This window comes from Rhinatrema bivittatum, chromosome 16 (assembly GCF_901001135.1).
Source record: "Rhinatrema bivittatum chromosome 16, aRhiBiv1.1, whole genome shotgun sequence".
NCBI lineage: Eukaryota > Metazoa > Chordata > Amphibia > Gymnophiona > Rhinatrematidae > Rhinatrema > Rhinatrema bivittatum.
Window position 1 is genome coordinate 51,169,650 of NC_042630.1, and position 23,881 is coordinate 51,193,530.

General features: G+C 44.7%; 1 pseudogene; it reads right to left on the reverse strand.

Moving 5' to 3' along the window:
* Window positions 1–1,640: 1,640 nt before the first annotated feature.
* On the reverse strand, window positions 1,641–22,991 carry LOC115077663 (annotated as a pseudogene).
* Between the last annotated feature and the right edge of the window lie 890 nt (window positions 22,992–23,881).

Genomic DNA, 23,881 nt, shown 5'->3' on the forward strand with positions numbered 1-23,881 from the left:
AGGCTTCATCCTCTCCTCAGTACATCACATCCCGGGGGAACTTCTCATTTCCAGTAGGTGGATTCAGTCCTGAGAAATGCATTTTACTTTCCCCAAAAAATATTTTTATAGGGAAATATATAGGGGGATCTATCTCAGATGCTTTTGGCTAAGAGGGTCTGACACCGGTGGAAGCTTCTGAAACAAACAGTAAATTGCATCTGATGAGAGAGCACAGCTCACAGAAGGCATTAAAGTCACACGTTACAGGATTGCTGGGTTTCTTCTTACCTGTCCAGCAGTGCTGCCTCCTCTCCTCCACTGTGAATCAGCAGAGGGCAGCTCAGGTGTCTTAAATGCTTTAAGAATGGGACCTGGAGAGAAAACTGTGCTCTGTCCATCTGGGAAATTAAAATAAAAGTCTCACAGACAATTAAGGGAAGTTTGCTGTTTTGTGCCTGAGCTTTCTGGAGAATTTAGAAGTGTTTGATCTGTGGGGAGAATACAGTTTTGGTCTCTCATTCTGCTCTGTTCCAGCTGCGGTAAGGGAATATGCTGTTAGTTCTAGAAGATTTGAGAAAGTCTGATCTGTGCTTGCACTATCATTTGGGAGGAGGGGATCATAACTTAATTTCAACCTGGTTCCCATTTACTAAGTCGTCCCCCTCCCCCCCTTGTCTTACTCTTTCTCTTCCTTACAATTCCCACCTGAAAAGCCAGCACTGCTGAGCTCCGACATCTCCTCCTCCTCCTCTGGGTGCTGCAGCCAACCACTCCCTTCCCCGCTCTACCACTCTCTTGTGAATCTTACCTGTCATCATCATTCTTTCATAGAAAAAGAAAGAGGTATCTGCACATATGAAACACACATATAATATCACACAAAAGGAATGTATGATACAATTCATAAATAATATATACAAAATGCTTTTTTATTTCAACCTTCAAAAATTACTGTATAGGTTAACATACAAATATATTCAAATTATATAGTCAGGGTTTCTGAACTTGGGGTACATCATCCCTGGAGCTGTACAGGACAAAAAGGCAGGATACTGTATTAGATAAGGGCCGGTCTTCTGCCTAGATAGCCCCCTCCACTGCAGGTTGAGCCCTTGGGTTCTGGGGGCCAGTAGGTCTATGTGGCGGCAATGCATGATGGTGAATCCGGGTGGACAAGGTAGGGCAGGCTAGAACAAGGCTTGGACAGGCTGGACAAGGCTTGGTACTGGGAATAGGGAAGAGCAGGGCAAGACAAGACCAGAAAGACAAGGATAGGACTAGACAAGGACTAAATCAGGCAGACAAGGGTAGGAGCAGAACAGGACAACACAGAACAAATGACACAGAAGTCCAAAGACAACAAGGCTAGAGGCCAGTAGGCCACTAGGCAACAGGAAAGTCTGGATAGGCCACAAGGCAGGGTACAAGACAGAGCAGGCCTGAAGGCCACAAGGCAGAATAGAAAACAGAGCAGACCCAGAGGCCTTAAGGCAAGGATACAAGACAGAACAGGCCCCAAAGGCCTCAAGACAAGGTACAAGGCTAGAATGGCCAGATCAGAGAGCCAAAGGTGACTCTATGAAGATGCAAAGTTACATTGGTGAGGCTGGGTTACATAGGGCTGGAGCTTAGGCATGCCAAGAGCAGCAAGGAGAAGCTTAGCAAGGCTGATTGTAAGGCTCAATGAGGTCCTCTGCAGGCAAGGAGGGTTCATAGCAGACAGTATCAGGAGACAGAGAAGCTTCCTGGCAGGAGAACATAACATATACACAATCACATACAAATGTTGACTACCGAAAAATCTTCTTATGGCTACAATTTATTGATGGCATTTATTTAGAGGAATTTTTTTTCTATGCTGAATACAAGTGATCCAAATCTTACATTTACATATGTAATGGATCAACAAAGAGTATCTTTTTTTTATATATATGGGTGGAAGTGAGTAATGGGAAATTTATCACCACTTTATATTCCAAACCTACTGATAGGAAACATCTTTTACACTATTGTAGTTTTTGTCCAGTCCATCTAAGAAATAATATTCCAGTTGGGCAGTATTTTTGGCTATGCCGTATTTGCAGCTCTGTACAGGAATTTTAATTGAAAGCTAAGTGATCATTTTCTGCAATTTACTTATCCTTTAAATGTTATTCGTAGAGCATATAAATGTGCACTCTACATTAATCATGATCTTTTTTTTTCAAAAACAACAGCAGGTATCCAAGGATTGAATTGTATGTGTATTGTGTTACGGCTGTGGCTGCTGTGCTACCGCCTCACCACCAGGGGTCCCTCTAGTGCTGGCTTTCCTGACAGGCCCAGTCTATCTCCTATGTCCACTCTATGCTCTGGGTGTGCCCTCTTAACCCTGCCTGACAGTTGCCTCGGGGCTTCGGCATCGAGCTCCTGGGCTCCCTGCTCTAGCCTGCCTTGCGTGGCCTTCGGGCCTATCCTTGCCTTGCCTTGCCTTGCCTTGCGTGGCCTTCGGGCCTATCCTTGCCTTGCCTTGCCTTGCCTTGCGTGGCCTTCGGGCCTATCCTTGCCTTGCCTTGCCTTGCGTGGCCTTCGGGCCTATCCTTGCCTTGCCTTGCCTTGCCTTGCGCGGCCTTCGGGCCTATCCTTGCCTTGCCTTGCCTTGCGCGGCCTTCGGGCCTATCCTATCCTTGCCTTGCCTTGTGCGGCCTTCGGGCCTATCCTTGCCTTGCATGGCCTTTGGGCCTTCTTCCTTGATTTCCATACCTGGCCTACGGGCCTTCCGTGTGTGTGTGTGTGGCCTACGGGCCTTCTGACCTGCCTTGCCCCGCTATTGGTGTGTGGCCTACGGGCCTTCCGTGTATGTGTGTGTGGCCTACGGGCCTTCTGACCTGCCTTGCCCCGTCTATGGTGTGTGGCCTACGGGCCTTCCGTGTGTGTGTGTGTGGCCTACGGGCCTTCTGACCTGCCTTGCCCCGTCTATGGTGTGTGGCCTACGGGCCTTCCGTGTGTGTGTGTGTGGCCTACGGGCCTTCTGACCTGCCTTGCCCCGCTATTGGTGTGTGGCCTACGGGCCTTCCGTGTGTGTGTGTGTGTGGCCTACGGGCCTTCTGACCTGCCTTGTCCTGCTTACTGTGCCCTGACCCAGCCTGTACTTGTCACTGCCACTCGCCGCCTGCCCTGACCTAGCCTGGACCCAGACACTGCTGACTGCCGCCTGCCCTGACCCTGCCTGTACTAGACACTGCCACTTGCCGCCTGCCCTGACCCAGCCTGTACTAGACACTGCCACTTGCCGCCTGCCCTGACCCAGCCTGTACCCAGACTCTGATTCTTGCTGCCTGCCCTGACCCAGCCTGGTACCTGACTCTGTTCGAGCTTCCTGTCTCTCTCCACCTGGAGCCACCCTGCTGGGTGGTGTGCACGACTCCTGTCCGGAGCCCAAGCGTAACATATTGCTGTACACTTCTGTTTTTAAGTAAATTTCAAAAATAATTTGGAGACACTGGCTATTAGTTCAGTTTTTAAAACCCTTTTCAAATTTAATACCTTTATTTGCATTTAAAAGACTGCAAAATTTGCGAGACATTTTAGTCTCGTCCCAGTTTACAGAACGGAGATCAAAATATCGGTAGTCATCAAAGTTATGGCATTGTAATTATGTCCTTTATCTTTAAATGTGAACTGCTTTGTGCATACTGCATGTGAAACATCTGAGGTGATATATGTGATTTCATGTCCCTGTAATTATATATACATAGGTAAGACCCTGCAGGCTATGAAAATAAGAATAGCCGAACATTGAAGTTCATCCGCTGTAATCATATAGAAATACCATTAACTTCCCATTTGATGAATCAGGGACATTTGATTAATGATTTAAGGTTTTTAGTGCTACAGCAGATAACATTTATACATGGAGGTAATGTGGATCCATTTCTTCTCTGGCAAGAATAAAAATGGATATTTGAACTGGGATCCCTTAGTTCTGAAGGTTTAAACAATAATATAGAGTGGGGTGTGTTTCTTTAACACCATTATTGCTTGTGCTTTGAATGTGCTAATATATGTTATTGGTGGGCTTGAAATTCTGCTTGACCCACACCAGGAACCTCGGAATTATCATCGATAAAGAACTTTCATTCAAGAACCACATATCAAATAAAACTGAAGAAGGATATCACAGACTTCTAACCCTAAGACATTTAAAACCGTTTCTTAACCCTTATGATTTCAGAACTGTCTTATAACTACTAATTTTCTCCACCTTCGACTACTGCAACTCCTTACTAATTGGAATACCTTATTCAAACCTCAAACTGCTCCAGATTCTGCAGAACTCAGCAGCCAGAGTTCTGACTGGAACAAAGAGAAATGAACACATAATGCCCATATTGATCTCACTTCATTGGCTCCCAAATAAAGCACATATCGAACACAAATCAATGACCATCATTCATAATATTCTAAACAATAATCATCAAGAACTAAATGGCTTAAACATAACCCCCCAGAATCCTCAAAGAAACCTATGTTCAAACAACTCAGGATGCTTAAACATCCCTCCTATCAGAGATGCACATCTGACAACAACAAGAGAAAGAGCCTTTTCCATTGCCTCCACTAAATTTTGGAACTCCCTACCAAAAGAACTGAGAACCCAACCCAACCTAAAAAACATTCAAAAAAGACATTAAAACATTGCTGCTCTGCAAATTCTTCTGAACATTCTAACGCCCAATCGAGCTTTCATCCAAAAACTTCAAAATAACTTCTCTCCAACCAGAACAAACAAACCACCTCCTACTTAATGATACTTTCTGGACCTGAAATGTTTAACCTCTGTTTAATATGCACTAGGGGTGTGCATTCGGATTGACCGCATTAGTAAAACGCAACTCATATTTTTTTTTTACTTAAAAAATTGATTCGACATAAACGATCGGATTTCCCACATATCGAACATAGATATGTTCGATATGTGGGAAATCGCGATTGTTGAGCCAAAATAAAAATATAAACCCCCTCACCCTCCTTAATCCCCCCCCCCCGACTTACCACAACTCCCTGGTGATGGAGCGAGGAGTGAGGACGCCATTTCTGCAATCCTTGGCGAGAAGCATGTGACGTCGGCGGCACGTCGAGTGACGCCGGCGTCACGTGATTCCCGGCTCGTTCGCGCCGGACGGCTCGTTCGGCCCAAAAAGAACTTTTGGCCAGCTTGGGGGGGCCTCCTGACCCCCCCAAGCTGGCGTCACGTGATTCCCGGCAAGGAGGCCCCCCCAAGCTGGCCAAAAGTTCTTTTTGGGCCGAACGAGCCGTCCGGCGCGAACGAGCCGGGAATCACGTGACGCCGCGTCACTCGACGTGCCACCGACGTCACATGCTTCTCGCCAAGGATTGCAGAAATGACGTCCTCACTCCTCGCTCGATCACCAGGGAGTTGTGGTAAGTCTGGGGGGGGGATTAAGGAGGGTGAGGGGGTTTAAATTTTTTTTTTGCACATATGTACATATACCCAACTCATTGGATTTTTTTTATGTCCATATTGGCCGCAAGTGGGACCCCCTTTCGGACATAAAAAATATGAACATAAAATTTTGCTCTGCACATCCCTAATATGCACATTGTTATATTTTTGCACAATTGTTAAAAAGTTACAATTTAAAATTTGTAAACTGTTATGTTGGCTTTACCGAATGATGGTATATAAAACTCAACAAATAAATAAATAAATAAGATCAGGTGATGTGTAGATTTTCAAAATGGCACGATCATGATGCGAGTGTCTGTGGGAGTAGCTTTGTTTAATCACACCAGTGTAAGTAAGTGTTTTGCTTTCTGTAAGTTTGTGTGCTATCATGTGGGGTATTCTTGGAGGATATCTTCAAAGATTTTTTGTTATCCTTTGGGTTTATGATAATTGTTTTTAATAATAATATTTTATTTTTAATAAAAACACTGCAAGGGGCTTCGGTTAAGTCCATTGATGCCCCTGAAGAAGCTGAACAGGCAAAACATCTTGGGCTGATGACTTACAACCAATCTGTGAGTGATCTGCACCCATTTGGAAGATTTTTTTAAGATTTACTTCCTCCAGTCTATGTGAATGTTTCCAGATTTATTAAAATAACATCTTCATGCAATTATGGAGATGTTATGAACTCCAATTGAGAGGACCTTGTAAATACAAATTCAATTGTTGAAAATATTTTTCTATTTTTTGATGAGAAGGAATTATTGAAAGCCTCATATGTATTAAGAAGTTTATCATTATGAAAAGATTTTTTTCATTTTAGAACTTTAGATAATAACAATATGCCTTCAAAATATGGACAATTTGCACATTCGACTGGGGATGTTTTGTTGACAATGTTGTCTTTTGAATTTTCAGAAATTTGTGGGTGGGATCATTATGTAAGTTTTTTATTATATATATATATATATATATATATATATATATATATATATATATATATATATATATATAAATGATTGTATGTGTGGTTGTGTTATGTTTTGCTGGGTCCCGTATAGAATATAAATTTTATTGATTTCAAAGTATTTTGCTATTGCAAGATTTTTGAGTAGTCAATATTTCTATGCGATTGTGTATATATAATTTAAATATATTTGTATCATCATTCTTTCTTCTAGATTTCCAGTTCTTTAGAAATGAGTCTTGTTAGGCTCTATGCCTGTTTATTATTTTAATATCTTAGACCAGAGCTTACTAAACCTGTCCTGGGGACCACAGAGTTCTCAGCAACTTGATGTTATGCTCGCCGCCCACAGCAACCCTGCGGTGCGGCCCTCTCCCTTTGCTGCGCAGTCTGCAGGACCCAGCTCTTCGTCACTGGTGGTGGTGGGCCGCAAATCCCGACCTCGGACATCCACCAGTGCCTCCGGCCTTGCTTCGCATCCCGGGGCCTCCAGCTGGGACGCCTCAGTCCATCGGGTCTTTCCGGTTGGGCGCAGAGAGTCACCTCCAGCGGCGCTCCGCCTCTCCCTAGGCGCATGTGTGCACCACCTTGATTTTTTTTAAAGGGCCCGCGGTGGGAACCTGGCCACAGACCCGGATGTTGGCATCACGTCCTGTACCACATAAATACTCAGGCTTTGCAAAGAAGTTTTGGCTTTGCAACAGGTCTCCTTGGTCTCCTGTTCCTGGTTTCCGAGTACTCGTTGCTTCTCCATGTGTCCTGTTCATGTTCCTGCCTCTTCAAGTTCCTGGTTCCTGTTCCTGTGTTCGTCTCCTCTCCGTGTGCTGATTGACTTCCTGGTTTGACCTCTGCTACGCCTGACTTCGCCAGCCTTCTCCAAGCCTAAGAACATAAGAAAATGCCATACTGGGTCAGACCAAGGGTCCATCAAGCCCAGCATCCTGTTTCCAACAGTGGCCAATCCAGGCCATAAGAACCTGGCAAGTACCCAAAAACTAAATCTATTCCATGTTACCATTGCTAATGGCAGTGGCTATTCTCTAAGTGAACTTAATAGCAGTTAATGGACTTCTCCTCCAAGAACTTATCCAATCCTTTTTTAAACACAGCTATACTAACTGCACTAACCACATCCTCTGGCAACAAATTCCAGAGTTTAATTGTGTGTTGAGTAAAAAAGAACTTTCTCCGATTAGTTTTAAATGTGCCCCATGCTAACTTCATGGAGTGCCCCCTAGTCTTTCTACTATCCGAAAGAGTAAATAACCGATTCACATCTACCCGTTCTAGACCTCTCATGATTTTAAACACCTCTATCATATCCCCCCTCAGTCGTCTCTTCTCCAAGCTGAAAAGTCGTAACCTCTTTAGTCTTTCCTCATAGGGGAGTTGTTCCATTCCCCTTATCATTTTGGTAGCCCTTCTCTGTACCTTCTCCATCGCAATTATATCTTTTTTGAGATGCGGCGACCAGAATTGTACACAGTATTCAAGGTGCGGTCTCACCATGGAGCGATACAGAGGCATTATGACATTTTCCGTTTTATTCATCATTCCTTTTCTAATAATTCCCAACATTCTGTTTGCTTTTTTGACTGCCGCAGCACACTGCACCGACGATTTCAATGTGTTATCCACTATGACACCTAGATCTCTTTCTTGGGTTGTAGCACCTAATATGGAACCCAACATTGTGTAATTATAGCATGGGTTATTTTTCCCTATATGCATCACCTTGCACTTATCCACATTAAATTTCATCTGCCATTTGGATGCCCAATTTTCCAGTCTCACAAGGTCTTCCTGCAATTTATCACAATCTGCTTGTGATTTAACTTCTCTGAACAATTTTGTGTCATCTGCAAATTTGATTATCTCACTTGTCGTATTTCTTTCCAGATCATTTATAAATATACAAGCCGTAAAGCCCGTTAAAACGGGCTACATCCCTCTGTCTCTCACCTCCCCCTCATTCTCTCTCCCCTCACTCTTCACCACCCCCCTCCCCCACCCACTCCTCTCCACCCTCCCTCTCCTCTCACTCAGTACCCCCCCTCTCCCTCACTCCCTCCCACTCAGTCCCCCCCTCTCCCTCCCACTCACTCAGTCCCCCTCTCCCTCCCTCCCACTCAGTCCCTCCCTTCACCCACCTCCATTTCCTCCCGGCGCCGTAAGCGCGACTTCCCGCAACCCTCACCCGGCTCCATTGACTCCTCCCGCTCCTGCCGGCAGATCTCGGGGGGGGGGGGGGGTGTCACTCCCGCGCGCGTGGCAGTGACCCCCCGCGAGATCTGCCGGCAGATCTGGGGAGGAGAAGTAGCGGCACCGCGCCTGCGCGCGGCGCCGCTGCTTCTCCTCCCGCTCCTGCCGGCAGATCTCGGGGGGCGCGGGAGTGACACCCTCCCCCCCCGAGATCTGCCGGCAGATCTGGGGAGGAGAAGCAGCGGCACCGCGCGCGCGCGGCGCCGCTGCTTCTCCTCCCGCTCCTGCGGCCCCACCGCCATTTTTTTTTTCTGATCGACGTCCTTGCCCGCACATGCGCAGTAGAGCTGCGCTCTACTGCGCATTTGCGGGCCGTCGGTCACAGGCCATTTATAAGTATATTGAACATTAAGGGTCCCAATACAGATCCCTGAGGCACTCCACTGTCCCACTCCCTTCCACTGAGAAAATTGCCCATTTAATCCGCGTTAGCAGCCATGCTAACACTGCAGCTGTTTCGCCGCACACGATAACTCTTTCTTACTTTACATATGCTCCGCCCCAACTCCGCCCACTGAATACAAAATTAGAAATTTGCATTCGCAAATCGCGTTAACGGCCGTTAGCGCGATTTGCGGGCTTATCTCCTGCAGTAACTCCTTGGAAAATGACCCCCTAAGTGAGCAATAGTCTTAGCATTAGTCTCCATATTAGCCTGCCCATATATCACTATTAATTCCTATTTTGGTGTCACGTTAACACAGTCTTGGTGTAATGTGGGATCCCAAATAAGTTGCCTTCCTTCTCCCATTCACTTTAATGAGAAACAAACAAATAGAACAAATATATTTTTTTTTGCCTCAGATGAACCAAATGAGCTATTATATGAATAAATGAACTAAAAAAAAATTCTGCCTTGTATATCCCTAATATCCCAGCTGCCAATCATAGATCATAGTCACCATCTGCAGGATATCACTCTTTATTCCAGGACAGTTTTTGTTGTCTTCCTTCTTTGTACGCTATCATCTGTAGCAATCACTCCAGGTATAACTCTTTTCTTCTGGGTCACCTTGTACAAGTGACTCTGAGTGGGGGAGACCCAGGTAATTATAATGGTTTTTAAGTTTAGCAAAATGTTTACAAGTTTTCATGCTGCAGTACCACCACAGGGCCACAGGATGGCATAGTAGATGTGTGAGCAATTATAACACTGGGGAACACAATTTTCATTGAGTTAGATCTGACACTTGTTTTTCACTAACTTTTGACATCTGAATCCAAAAATGACCCCAGTTGTTCTCTATCACGTCAACTTTTTAAGATACAGGATACCCTCCCTTTGTCCCAAAAATTATACAAAATGTACATAGAAAGAAATAAAAGAAAAAATTACTTGAATATACAGTTTATTTAGAGTTATTTTATTCATATAAAGGCTATATATTGTTACTGTAAGTCAAATTGTGTACAAGTAGTAAAGTTCTGCTACCAAACATACATATTAAGGTAAAAATTTATGCTTATAGCTTTTCCGGCAGTGTTCAATCTGTGGACAATCTCGCCTGATGCTCCAACAATAGTCAGCCATCATATATACATCCCATCTACCCTGATACTGAGCCTCCATGACCTTCAAATCTTGGTGGAATCGTTCACCTTGCTCATCACTGACTGCACCAAGGTTTTTCAGGAAGTCAGCAAGATGGCTGAGCAGAAAATGCACCTTGATGCTCATGTTGCAACAAAGCATTTTGAAACTCTCGCAAGAGTTTCTGGACAATTTTTGTATAATTATGTGCTCATGTATTTCCAAGAAAGTCCTTGACAAGGTTTTTGAATGACAACCAAGCATTCTTTTGGATGACATGTTCATCTTTAATGAGCTGATGAATCTGTAGACCGTCAAACACACCGGCCTTTATTTTTTCAAATGACAGGCTAGGAAATGCCAAAATGAGATACTTTAAACAGTCTCTGTCAGTTGGTAGGAATTACAACAATTCTGGCACTTACCGAAAAGTGCAAAAAATGTATCGCAGTTTGCGGTAAGACCTATGCAAAGCGCTAAGATAAGCTGTTTATTGCAAAGTGTGCTATTACCATAAAACACGCCCCTTTTCCTATCACATGCGATATTTAGTGCATTTTGATAAATCCAGGCCTAAGATAGGCTGTAGAGCAAAAACTTGACGTTGTTCAGACAACGTCCAACAAGGCATCGATCTGTGCAGTCTGGGTAAACAAGCATTGGGGTAACTTGCTTGATGTGGCAGTTACTACCCTTAACCATTAAGCCTTATGCTCACCTTTGATGCAACTCCAACATTACTCTCTGCATCAATGGCAGCGGATGGCAGGAAATTTGAATCAAACAGTTACCAACAAGGGCCCTGAACTTGGTGGTTGGTGAAACAGAAGTATGAGAAAATAAATGTGGGAGCTTGCTGGGCACTATTAGGGATGTGCAGACAGAAAGTTTTCGTTGAATCGTTGATAAGTTTTCGTGGGGTGTCGATTTCGTTCAATATGGACTTATGGAGAAGTCCATAAGTTGAGGATCTGTCCATACTTTTCCCGGTTCCCTAAATAAAAATTAAACCCCCCCACCCTCCTTAATCCCCCCCCCCAAGACTTACCAAAACTCCCTGGTGGTCCAGCGGGGAGTCAGGAAGCCATCCCTGCACTCCTTTGCAATTTCCTCACGGCGCCGATAGCCATGTCACAGGGGCTGCCCGTGCTATTGGTCAGCCCCTGTCACATGATCACCGGCGCCATCTTGTGCTCCTACCACGTGACAGGTAGGTCATGTGGCAGGAGGTCGCTCCGGGACCCCCGCTGGACCCAACCGGAACTTTTGGCCAGCATGGGGGGCCTCCTGACCCCCCCAAGCTGGCCAAAAGTTCCGGTTGGGTCCAACGGGGGTCCGGGAGCGGAGGCGTGGAGAAGCACCTGAGGCCGACGTGACACCGACGTCACGTGCACCTCCGCGCCTCCGCTCCCGGACCCCGGCTGGACCCAACCAGAACTTTTGGCCAGCTTGGGGGGGGGGTCAGGAGGCCCCCCCAAGCTGGCCAAAAGTTCCGGTTGGGTCCAACGGGGATCCGGGAGCGGAGGCGCGGAGGAGCACGTCACGCCGATGTCACGTGCTCCTCCGCGCCTCCGCTCCCGGGCCCCCGCTGGACCCAACCGGAACTTTTGGCCAGCTTGGGGGGGTCAGGAGGCCCCCCCAAGCTGGCCAAAAGTCCAAGATCATTTCTGAATCATGTAGAACAGACCCCTCTACAATCATATCTTTTATCTGCTCTTTGTTCCATATTAAAGGAAGGATCATTTGTTTTTTTGGATCCTTTGCATCTTGAACAGTTCATTTTGGAAAGGTCCAATAGAGCTCCAATATCTGAGTTATCTTTGAAGGGTGGTACTTAGCATATAGTGATCTTATTCTACCTTGCCTTGGGTATATCATTTTTGTTCATGTGATTTCTCTAATCTCTCTGGATAAGCAATTGTAATGTTTATCTTTTCTCAAATGTAATATGATTTTGCTTGTAATTATCATTATTTCCTTTGCTTTAAATTCATGTAAATGACAAAGTTATTTTAAAATATTAATTGAAAAAAAATAAGTATATTTATTTATTTATTTTTAGATTTTTATATACCGGTGTTCCTATATGAAATAAAGATCACATCGGTTTACATTGAAACAGAACATGAAAATTGCCAAAAGGCATTACATAGAACAAGGTTATGAAACTTGGAACAGTGTACATAAGTTCAAAATTTAACAATAACGTTGTAACATTGATGACCAAAAGATAAAGGAGAAAAAAAAAAAAGACTTAAACAATTAAGTTGACAGGTCTTATTGAGCATAAAAATTATAACGTATAAGTGAGAAAGTCTCAAGTGTATAAAGAGAAAGTCTCAAGTATATAAAGAGAGGATCATTTTGAGACCTACCACTTCATGAATTACTGCTTGAAACTGCATTCTCCACTATCTGATAACCTGCTGTGATTTATCCACCACCTACTCCCATAAGCTACTTCCCTATTAATTTCCTCAATGCATTTTTTACCTCCTTGTTCCTCAGACTGTAAATGATGGGGTTCAGCATGGGGGTGACAGCTGTGTAGACCACAGAGAGGATTTTACCCTGCTCTTGGGAATATGTTGAGGTGGGTCTCAGATATATGGAGAAAATTGACAAATAATATATGGAGACTACAGTGAGGTGGGAGGTGCAGGTGGAGAAGGCTCTACTCTTCCCTTCTGCAGAGCGAATCCTCAGGATGGCTGAGATGATGTAGATGTAAGATATAAAGTCACAAGGATGGCAGGCACTGATATCAATACAGCTTCAACAAACAATTGAATTTCAGTTCCAGCTGTGTCAGTGCAGGAAAGTTTTAACAGCGGCATGAGCTCACAGAAGATATGATTGATCACATTAGAGGCACAGAATGAAAGACGGGTGACAGAAATCAGTATTGTCCCAGAAACCAGATTCCCCATGATCCAGGAAGTAACCACCAGCTGGACACAGGCTCTCTGATTCATAATCAGGGAATAGTGCAAGGGGTCACAGACTGCGACATAGCGATCATAAGCCATGGCACTGAGAAGGAAGGCATCAATAAGAGCAAAGCTAATTAAGAAATAGAGCTGCATCATGCATCCAGCATAGGAAATTATCTTATTCCCTGAGAGGAAGATTTCCAGCAGTTTTGGGGTGACGGTGGAGGTGCAGCAGATGTCTGTGAGAGAGAGGTTACTGAGGAAGAAGTACATAGGAGTGTGCAGGCGGGGGTCAGCACAGATCACTGTGAAAATCACAAGGTTCCCCAGCAGGGTGATCAGGTAGATGAGCAGGAAGACCAGGAAGAGGGGAAACTGCAGCTGGGGATTATCAGAAAGTCCCAGAATAATAAATTCCGTCTTTGTTGTTATGTTTCCCATGTCTATTGATTTCATTAATCTTGTCCTAGGGGAAGAAGAAGACATCAGAAATTACAAGTATGTTAAATTCCAGCCATCAATGAGTTTTAAGGAAGCTGCAATATTTGGTGAGCAGTGAAAGTCACTGATCTGCATCTGAGCAGGTATCACTTTAAACTCATTGGCCGTGCTTTGGACTGAAATTGTCAAGAAAAATTAAAAAAATATATATTATAATTCCTGCTACTTAGTATATTGAACTATTATTTCTCACCATGAATTTGTTGAACAGTAGAAGGAAGCCATTTTTTCTACATCCAATCTCTTTAGAAGCTCCTGCAGACTGATCTCACTGTGAGGTACAAACATGGAAATGCTTTCTCAGTGTGGGCTGCTAGATTTAAGTTCTTCATTCCTAAATTAATATATGGTAGTCAGTCTAGAGTCATCCTATCCTGACCTCTCTAACATGCATAGACTCCTGAGGGGGCAAAGTTAAGTTTGGGGTAACATTGGTGAACGACTGACAGTTACAGAGAATTGCAGGGGGGGGGGGGAGACTTCTGCAATTTTCACACGGTGACGCATCCCTGGGCCAGACCTTCCTTGGAGGGGGTGTAATCTTGGCTTTTTTGGGGGGAGGGCATGATGCCACAGCAGCCCTTCCACCTGACATCTAACACTTCATTTCTCGGGAACAGCCCATGGTGGAGACCTCTACACCAGGGCAGAAGGTACAGAGCCTCCCCTGCCTCCACCCTCTCCTGACATCTAACACTTCATTTCTCAGGAGCAGCCCATGGTGGAGACATCTACACCAGGGCAGAAGGTACAGAGCCTCCCCTGCCTCCACCCTCTCCTGACATCTAACACTTCATTTCTCAGGAGCAGCCCATGGTGGAGATATCTACACCAGGGCAGAAGGTACAGAGCCTCCCCTGTCACCACCCTCTCCTGCTCTTCAGACTCACTCCATGCTAGCTCGTGGGTTTTCTCACCTGGCTGCCTCACCTCAGGCCCCCCAACAATCTGGATATAAAGGGATATTGTTTATGTGAGATCTTTTGTGAATAGGAATTTTAGTCTCAGTTTAAGGGAATTCCAATGTTATGAATGCATTGCTGTCATTTGAATTGATACACTCTGTTAGCACAGGTCACGCTTCTCTGTTTCTTCTTATTTATTTTCATTATTATTATTATTATTATTATTTAATTGTTGTCACTTTTAGACTCAATCCATTAATTTTTAGGGATATCGTTTTGTTTCAAATGAAATGGGAAATTATAATAAAACTTCCTTTATTGTTTCATTTTGTTTGTTAAAAAATGAAGCAAAAAAGTTGTAAATGTACACTCCTATGAATTCTTTGTGACAAGGTGAATCCAGTTTCCAGCTTTTATATAGTTATATCTCTCTAGGTAAATTTACAAGCAAACAGGACAAATGCAGAATGTGCTGCACTACCTAATGGCACTGGCCTCAGGTCACCAATACCCATTTTTGAAAACCAGGACAGGCAGGTCAGGAACTGAGGATCACTCCTGCCTATGGAAGACTTGCACATGGGCGTGGAGAGCCCCGGGGGCTCAGCGGGCTGGCTAATTGGAAAATAGAAAGCAGAAAGCCAAAATTAGTAAACGCTTGCTTGTTGGAGGGAGCTTTTGATTCTACCCACTTGTTTTAAACGTTCCCTGGGTCCTTCATTTGTTTTGCATTTTTGTACTTTATGTTGTTGCTTGTTTATTATTTCATTTTAAATAAATGCAACAAAATTAAATAAACAATAAACAAAAGGAAGTAATGAAAAAAAAAAGAAAAATGTTTAGTGCATGCCCCAAAAATTGGTGTTGGGGAAGTTTTCCCTTTCAGCCTCTCAAGCTGAGGAGCTGTCAAAAAAGAAAAGCTGCACAGACAGAGCAGCAGATATAAGACAGATGAGAGATTGATAGGATGTGGAACTTTTATTCAACAAACACTAGTGATTACATTTGTTTTTTAATTGGGGGGAATGTAAAAACTAAACACAGAAACCCTAATTAAAATGTTATATTTAGATATTCATTGGATATAGCTGGACAGTAATCATATCTATATGCATTGATAGAAAAAAGCAATACTCACACTTCTCTTTGAAACACAGCAGTGGTAACAGTGTCAGTGCTCAGCGCTTCTCTGAAAAAGGGATCCCTCCTAAATCCTTCACACGCAGGACCAGCAGGAACTGAAAGCTAAGAGATGATCTTTCCTTTCTTTCTTTCTTTAATCCCAGGAGCTGACAGTGATGTTCTGATAAAGGGGGACACAGCCTCTAACCCGCCAGGGTCCCTTTCAAACAGGCTCCATCCTACCCCAATACATCAGATCTGTGCAGCTCCTCTCCTTCACAGATGGTGGAGTCGATCATGAGGAAGGTATTTTATGTTCCCTGTGAAAAATATATTTGTAGGACATCAGGGTGATCTCTCTCAGCTGCCCTTGGCTAGGAGTGTCTGAAACAGATGGAAGATTCTGAATAAAACTGAATTGTATCTGATGAGATAATGCAGTTCACAGACGGCATTAAAGTCACATGTTACAGAATTGGTGGGTTTCTCCTTACCTGTCCTGCAGCGCTGCCTCCTCTCCTCCACTGTGGATCAAGCTGAGGGGCACCTCGGGTGTCTTAAATGTGCTAAGGATGGTACGTGGAGTGAAAACTGTGTTCCATCTCTCTGGGAAATCAAAAATTCTCACAGACAATTAAGGGACGTTTTCTCCTCTGTGCCTGAGTTATCTTGAGAGTTTAGAAGTGATTGATCTGTGGGGAAAATAAGTTTTGGATCTCTCATTCTGCTCTGCTCCAGTTCTGGTGAGGGAGTTGCCTGTTATTTGTAGAAGTTTTGAGAACTTCTCATCTAGGAATCACTTGCATAGTCAGTGCTCAGCATTTAGTCTCATAAGTTTTTTTATAGCCCATTCCATTTACAAAGTCTCCTTCCCTCCTGCCTCTTTCTCTTGTCTACAATTCACACCTCAAATTCCAGAACTTCTGAGTTGCTCTCTCTCAGATCTCCTCTTCCTCCTCTCACCTTCCAATTATTACAGCCCTCACAGTTCCTTCCCCTCTCTGTACCACCTCCCTCATCAATCTTATCTGCAGTGATCAAACTTTCTTCAGATTTTCAGCTCTTGAGGGAAGGGTCATGCCTTGTTCTGGAAGTCTTTCTTGCTTGCATATCTTTTGCTGACCTGCATTGAATGATGCCTCCTGCTGCTTGGTGTCATTCAGTGCAGGTCAGAGGTACTTGCAGAAGGGAGATTACATCCATCCTGCCTGTGAAGATGAAAGAGCCTCCAGAATCAGGCTGGCATGTTGATGGTCCTGTGCATTTAATGTAGGGGAAGGGGTCTGTTAGAGCATCCCTGTTCTGGAGAGGTGGTGGGAGGAGAGGGGATCATGGCTCAGGGGATAGATGTGAGTGATTACATTAGTGTTTGGTGGAAAGGAGGGAAAAGTTTGCAATCTTTGGGGAGGGAGGTGGTTTTATAAGTGGCATAAGTGTCAGGGTTCAGGAAGGATGGGATTCCAGCTCAGGTGGGTGATTACTGGCTCTGGGCATAGGGATAGCACCAAGGTTTAGGACAACTATCCCCATACTTTCATTATTGCCATCTACATTAGTCACTTAGCACTGAAAAACAGCACAAAGGGCTAAAATTCTTTCCTGCGATCTCACTCTTCTTACTTTCTCACCCATCTTTAGCGGCCTAAATTTAGGCACTGAGCAAAGGGAAGGGAAGGAGGGAGATATGATATAGGTGCTTAGGTAAGATGAAATTGGCTTCATGGTAACATGGTGGATGATGGTTAAAAATGACCAGCAGGTCCATCCATTCTCTCCAGTTATTTTTGACCACACTGCTAAGGATATAGCTCATAGGGATGTGCATTTATTTGAATACAATTAATAAAATGTAACAAATGAGATCATTTTTGTTTTATTTGTTGCCTCCAAAATGAATGGAAGGTGCCTATGAAAAAAAAATCATTCATGTTTCCCATTCCAAAAGATTTACTTTTTGTTCATTATTAATATTTTTCAGGAGATAGAATGTGTCTTTCATACCCCTCCCCCCAACTTTCTGGTATAGTTTGGTACATAAGCTGGACCAGAGGCAGCATGGATTCACCAGGGGAAGGTCCTGTCAGACAAATCTGATTGACTTTTTTGATTGGGTGACTAGGGAATTGGATCAAGGAAGAGTGCTCAATGTCATCTACTTGGATTTCAGCAAAGCTTTTGATACGGTCCCACATAGGAGGCTTGTGAATAAAATGAGAAGCTTAGGAGTGAGTGCCAAGTTGGTGGCCTGGATTGCAAACTGGTTGATGGACAGAAGACAATGCGTGATGGTAAATGGAACTTACTCTGAAGAGAGAGTGGTGTTAAGCGGAGTGCCGCAAGGATCGTGTTGGGACCGGTCCTATTCAATATCTTTGTGAGTGACATTGCGGATGGGATAGAAGTTAAGGTTTGTCTTTTTGCGGATGATACTAGGATCTGCAACAGAGTGGACATGCCGGAAGAAGTGGAGAGAATGAGACGGGATTTAAGGAAGCTGGAAGAGTGGTCAAAGATATGGCAGCTGAGATTAAATGCCAAGAAGTGCAGAGTCATGCATATGGGGTGTGAAAATCTGAAAGAACTGTATTTGATGGGAGGTGAAGGGTTGATGTGCATGGAGCAGGAGAGAGACCTTGGGGTGATGGTGTCTAATGATCTGAAGTTAGCAAAACAATGTGACAAGGTGATAGCTAAAGCCAGAAGAATGCTGGGCTGCACAGAGAGAGGAATATCTAGTAAGAGAAAGGAAGTGATGATCCCCTTGTAGAGGGCCTTGGTGAGGCCTCACCTGGAGTACTGTGTTCAGTTCTGGAGACTGTATCTCCGAAGAGACAGAGACAGGATGGAGGCAGTTCAGAGAAGGGCAAACAAAAAGGTGGATGGTCTTCATAATATGACTTATGAGGAGAGATTGAAGAACCTAAATATGTATACCCTGAAGGAGAGGAGGATCGGGGTGAAATGATACAGACTTTCAGATACTTGAAAGGTTTTAATGATCCATGGTCAACAACAAACCTTTTCAATTGGAAATAAATCAGTAGAACTAGGGGTCATGATTTGCAACTCCAGGGAGGAAGACTCAGAACCAATGTCAGGAAGTATTTCTTCATGGAGAGGGTGGCAAATGCCTGGAATGCCCTTCCAGAGGAAGTGGTGAAGACTAAAACTGTGAAGGATTTCAAATGGGCATGGGATAAACACTGTGGATCTCTATAAGTTAGAGGATGGGAATGAAGAGAAGAGCCATGGTGGTGGCTTGCTGGAATGGAGGCTTCTACCTGGTGATTATTACTACCCTTACTCAATAAGCTTTTGCACGGTTAATGCAACTCCAACATTTCCCCTTGTCGATGAAGCAGAGAGCCATGTGGAAAAGAGGATTTGCATTCAGACAACAACAAACATGGACTGAACTACACTGTCTGGGTAAACAAATAAGCGTGGGGGTAGCTTGCTTATTATGGCAGTTACTACCCTAACCAATTAAGCCTGATATTTCACTCTGAATGCATATATAGCATTGTTCTCTGCTTCAATGGCAGAGAGAAATGTGGAAAAGAGGAATTACATTCAGACAACATCCAAAAAGGCATTGCTCTGTGTAATCTGGGTAAACAAGCAACAGGGGAACTTGCTTGAAACGGCAGTTACTACCCTTAACCATTAAGCCTTATGCTCACCTTTGATGCAATTCCAACATTACTCTCTGCATCAATGGCAGGGGATGACAGGAAATTTGAATCAGTTACCAACAAGGCCCTGAACTTGGTGGTAGGTGAAACAGATAAGTATGAGAAAATTAGTATGGGAACTTGCTCTGCAGACTGGATGTGCTGATTGGCCTTTTTCTGCTATCATTTCTATATTTCTATGTTATGTTTTTATGTTGTGAGGAATACTTTGTGCTATGCTGCTCTTAATTTTTTTCTCTCACATTTTGGGAGACCAAGTGTATTAGTGTGCATAATTATGTCTTTTATAAGAGTAAAATACTGTCATATAGTTATAATGATTGTATGCAGTCATGAAGAAACAGTTTTTGCTTCCTGCTTACAAGGTCAGCATGCACACAGGCAGTCATCCTCATTTCTCTCCCTGCTTCTGCTAGAAGGAGCCCATGACCCCACTTCACACAATTCTCCCACCTTCTCCCCCTTCACAAATCCCCCCATGGCCTCATTATCACACAGTCTCCCCCATTGCCCCTCTCCCCCGAGCACTGAAGCATCTGGCAACTGTCCAGGACAGAATGTGTTAGGCTTAAGACAATTTGGCGATTAAGCAGTGAACAAAAAAAGAAGAGTCTACCATTTTAGAGTACATATGCAGAAAGTTTTCCTTATCAGTTCTTTGGAAATACAGTATATTAAGAAAGGCTAAACAAAGAAGTCCAGATAGCACATGTCCTCTCCCAAGGGGCATAAAACCCTAACACATCATCCTCTAGCCAGATTTCCTGCAGAGAACTGGCAATATAGCAGTAAAGAAAGCGAAGATCGGTGTATGAAAAAAAGCCCTTTATTGGAATTAGCCTGACTCTGGCTGAGTTTCGCTCTTTGATTGAGAGCTGTCTCAGGGGCAACTAAAAACAAATTATAAATAAAATTAAAATATAGAACACACAAACAAAAACAAGTGAAAATTAAACAGACAAACAGGTGTAAAATTTACAAAAATGATGCAAATCATAACATGTATGTGTGGTAACAACATAATGGTATACAAAAAAGCACAAATTGTAAAATAAAAACAGAAAAACAGAGTGTGAATGCAGATATCAAATAAATTCAAACAACAATTGGTGGAAAAAGTTATAAAAGTGCTAGAGAGGATAACTTGGTGTTAGTCCCAGTGGGGGTCCGGAAGTGACCTCCTGCATTCGGGCCGTCAGCTGCCAGTAATCAAAATGGCACCAATAGCCTTGGTCCTTACTATGACACAGGGGCTACCGGTGCCACTGGTCAGCCACTGTCAGATATTAAACTGATACTACACTTGATCTTAGCCAAAAGGCACATGGTAGGAGCACAAGTTGGCACCAGCCATCCATTGCTCCTACTATGTGACAGGGGCCGACCAATGGCACTGGTAGCCCCTGTGACATAGTAAGGTCAAAGGCTATCAGCACCATTTTGAATACCGTCAGCCGATGGCGTGAGTGCAGTAGATGTCTCCTGGACCCCCTGCTGGACCACCAGGGAGTTTTGATAAGTCTTGGGGGGTCAGGAGGGTGGGGAGTTGTAGTTAATTAAACGCATGAACGGATTGGGGGCCCCCTTGCTGAATGCAACATATCTGCCCCCCGACGAATACGAATACCGAATGTAACATATGCGGTCCCTCTGCACATCCCTAATGAAAGATATCTTCCATGTGACTCATTTTTAATTCACAAAGTATCTTTCTTGAAATCCAGCTCTATTGTAAGAGTTTCATTGTTTCATTACCAGCACTCTATATATTTTGACAATGTTTTATGTTGATATTAGACGAGACAAGCTGGAGACCAGATGTGGACAAGCCAGGCTGCAAGCAAGGGGTTGACAAAGCAGGCTGGCTTGGCAAACTGGTCAAAGCAAGGCTGGAGAATGTGGCTGAAGACAAGAAAGGGCTGGCTTGGCAAGCAGGGCAAGGCAAGGTTGGATACAGGGCTTGGACCTGGAACAGGGCAAACACAGATCAGGCAAGGCAAGGGAAAAAACCAAATGCAGGTAAGATGGGTCAGAACTCTGGAACAGACAAAATAAGACTCTGGTACAGACAGGACAGGACCAAACAAGGCAGAATGAGGCAGGAGTCAGACAAGGCTGACAAGGAAAACACCGAACAAAGAACAATGAAACCACAAAGCAGTAAGGCTGCAGACAGAGTAGACCCAAAATCCTCAAGGCAGGATAGAAGATAGGTAGGCCAGAGGCTTCAAGGCAAAGCAAAGCAGAAGGTCCACAGGCCACAAGACAAGGCTAGAGCAAGGCAGAAAGCTCATAAACAGCAAGACAAGGCTAGAGAAAAGCAGAAGGCCCGTAGCAAGACAGAACACGGTTCAGGTCACAGAGCCAGAAGCGATGCCATGAGAAGACAGGGAGTTTCTGGCAGGACAGGAGAGCGAGAAGGAGCCTGGCAAAGCTAGTAGAGAGGCTTACTGAGGACCTCTGCTGGTAGGGAGGCATCAAGAAGGTAGGATAAGGCCGTGTAGCAGGCAAAATCATAACACAAAATCATGTCCTGGATTCCCTGCACCTCAGAATATTAAACAGTTTAGAGGCTGAAGAGAATTTGTTAGCAGCATGAGCCTCCAGTGAGGTGTGGAGGAGGCATAATACACTGACAGGGATGAGATTAACCCACAGCAAAAGCAAAGACCAACACCAAGACTGAGCTGCCAGTCCCTTCCCCAAATAATGCCATTCACAAATTACATCAGCCTCTTCCAGGGGTTTCATCTGACTTCTCCCTGGTAAATTTGGTTCGTGCCCTTTGACCCTCATTTGGAGCCTTGGGGTGTTCTTGCTACTGTGGGTGACTGCATTGCCACTCTCGTGACGTTTTGGGATCTTCATGCCACTCTTTCTGCTGCTTTGACCCTCTATCAGTGCACAGAGTTTTCCTGCCACTTTTGGTGCTTTGCTCCTCCTTCATGGTTTCTTGAGCTGTTCAGGCCACACTCTGTGCCACTTTCCTCCTCTCGTTCTGCCTTGGAGATTAATGCCTCTGTTAATGGTGCCTTTTGTCCCTTTTTGGATCATTAGGGTAATCTGGCCACTCTTGCCGCTGCTTTCCTCCTCACAGTGCCTTGGAGAACTCCCACCACTGCTGGTACTGTTTTTCGCTTTTATGGTTACTTTGGCTATTCATTCCTATTTTGGTGTCACGTTAACACAGTCTTGGTGTAATGTGGGATCCCAAATAAGTTGCCTTCCTTCTCCCATTCACTTTAATGAGACACAAACAAATAGAACACATGCCCTTTTTTGCCTCATATGAAACAAATCAGCTATTATATGAATAAATGAACTGAAATAAATGTTTGGTTTATACATCCCTAATATCCCAGCTGCCAACCATGATAGTCATCGTCTGCAGGATATCACTCTTTATCCAGGACAGTTTTTGTTGTCTTCCTTCTTTCTACTCTACCATCTGTAGCAACCACTCCAGGTATAACTCTTTTCTTCTGGATCACCTTGTAAAAGAGAGTCTGGATGGTGGAGACCCAGGGAATTATAATGTTTTTTAAGTTTTCAGGCTGCAGTACCACTACAGGGCCACAGGATGGCATAGTAGATGTGTGAGCATAGAGATTGGGTTTGAGCTCTTCTGTTGAGCGCCCCATCCGCATCCGGCCTGCACACGGGCCTACTCACCTCTCTGGCTGCACTGCAGGTCCCGCGTCAGCTTCCCCAGCAGCAGCCACAAGCTCCTCCTGGCCTCGGCGTCCCACGGCGGCAGTCGCCAGGCCTTCCACTGCGCACCACACCACATGCTGGAGTTCGGTGTCTCCCGTGGCATTGGCCATGCCCCTACGCATATGCGTGCGGACCGCCCGGCCTCTTGTAGGGCCAGGGGCGGGTCCTAGCTCCACGGTGCTTCCTGATTGAAGGAACTAATTAAGGAAGTTCCTGTCTGCACTTCCTTGCCTTGGCAATCGGGTCGGCATTGTATTGTGTGCTAGATTGTCACTGCGTTCTAAGCCTTGTTCCAGTCTTGTTCCAGCCTTGTCCCAGGCCTTGTCCCTGCATCCTACTGTTCCAGCATCCCTCTGTTCCTGCGTCTGTCTGTTTGTCTCCCAGGTAGTACCCTCGGACTGTCTCTCTGGTACTGACCTCGGCCTATTCCTTGACCTTCCTATCTACTGCCTGCGTCCTGACCTCTGCCTGCCTTGTGACCTTGTCTGACCTCCGGAACCTGACCTCTGCCTTGTTGACTACTCCTCAGACTGAACCTCAGATTCTGACCTCTGCCTTGTTGACCACTCCTCAGACTGACCCTTGAATTCTGACCTCTGCCTGACTGACCAAGTCTCCTGATTCTGGCTCTGTCCCTTGCCTTGTGATCGCCTACGCTGTTCTGGTCCTCCTTGCTCCATCTGACCTACAGTCTTGAGTCCAACCGCGCTCCATTGCTGTCCATTGGTACACCTGTCTACTACCTCTCCAGGAGACCCTGCAAGGCACATCTAAGTCCAAGCAGCCCGGGTCCCTACGGGCTCCACCCGGGGGGACC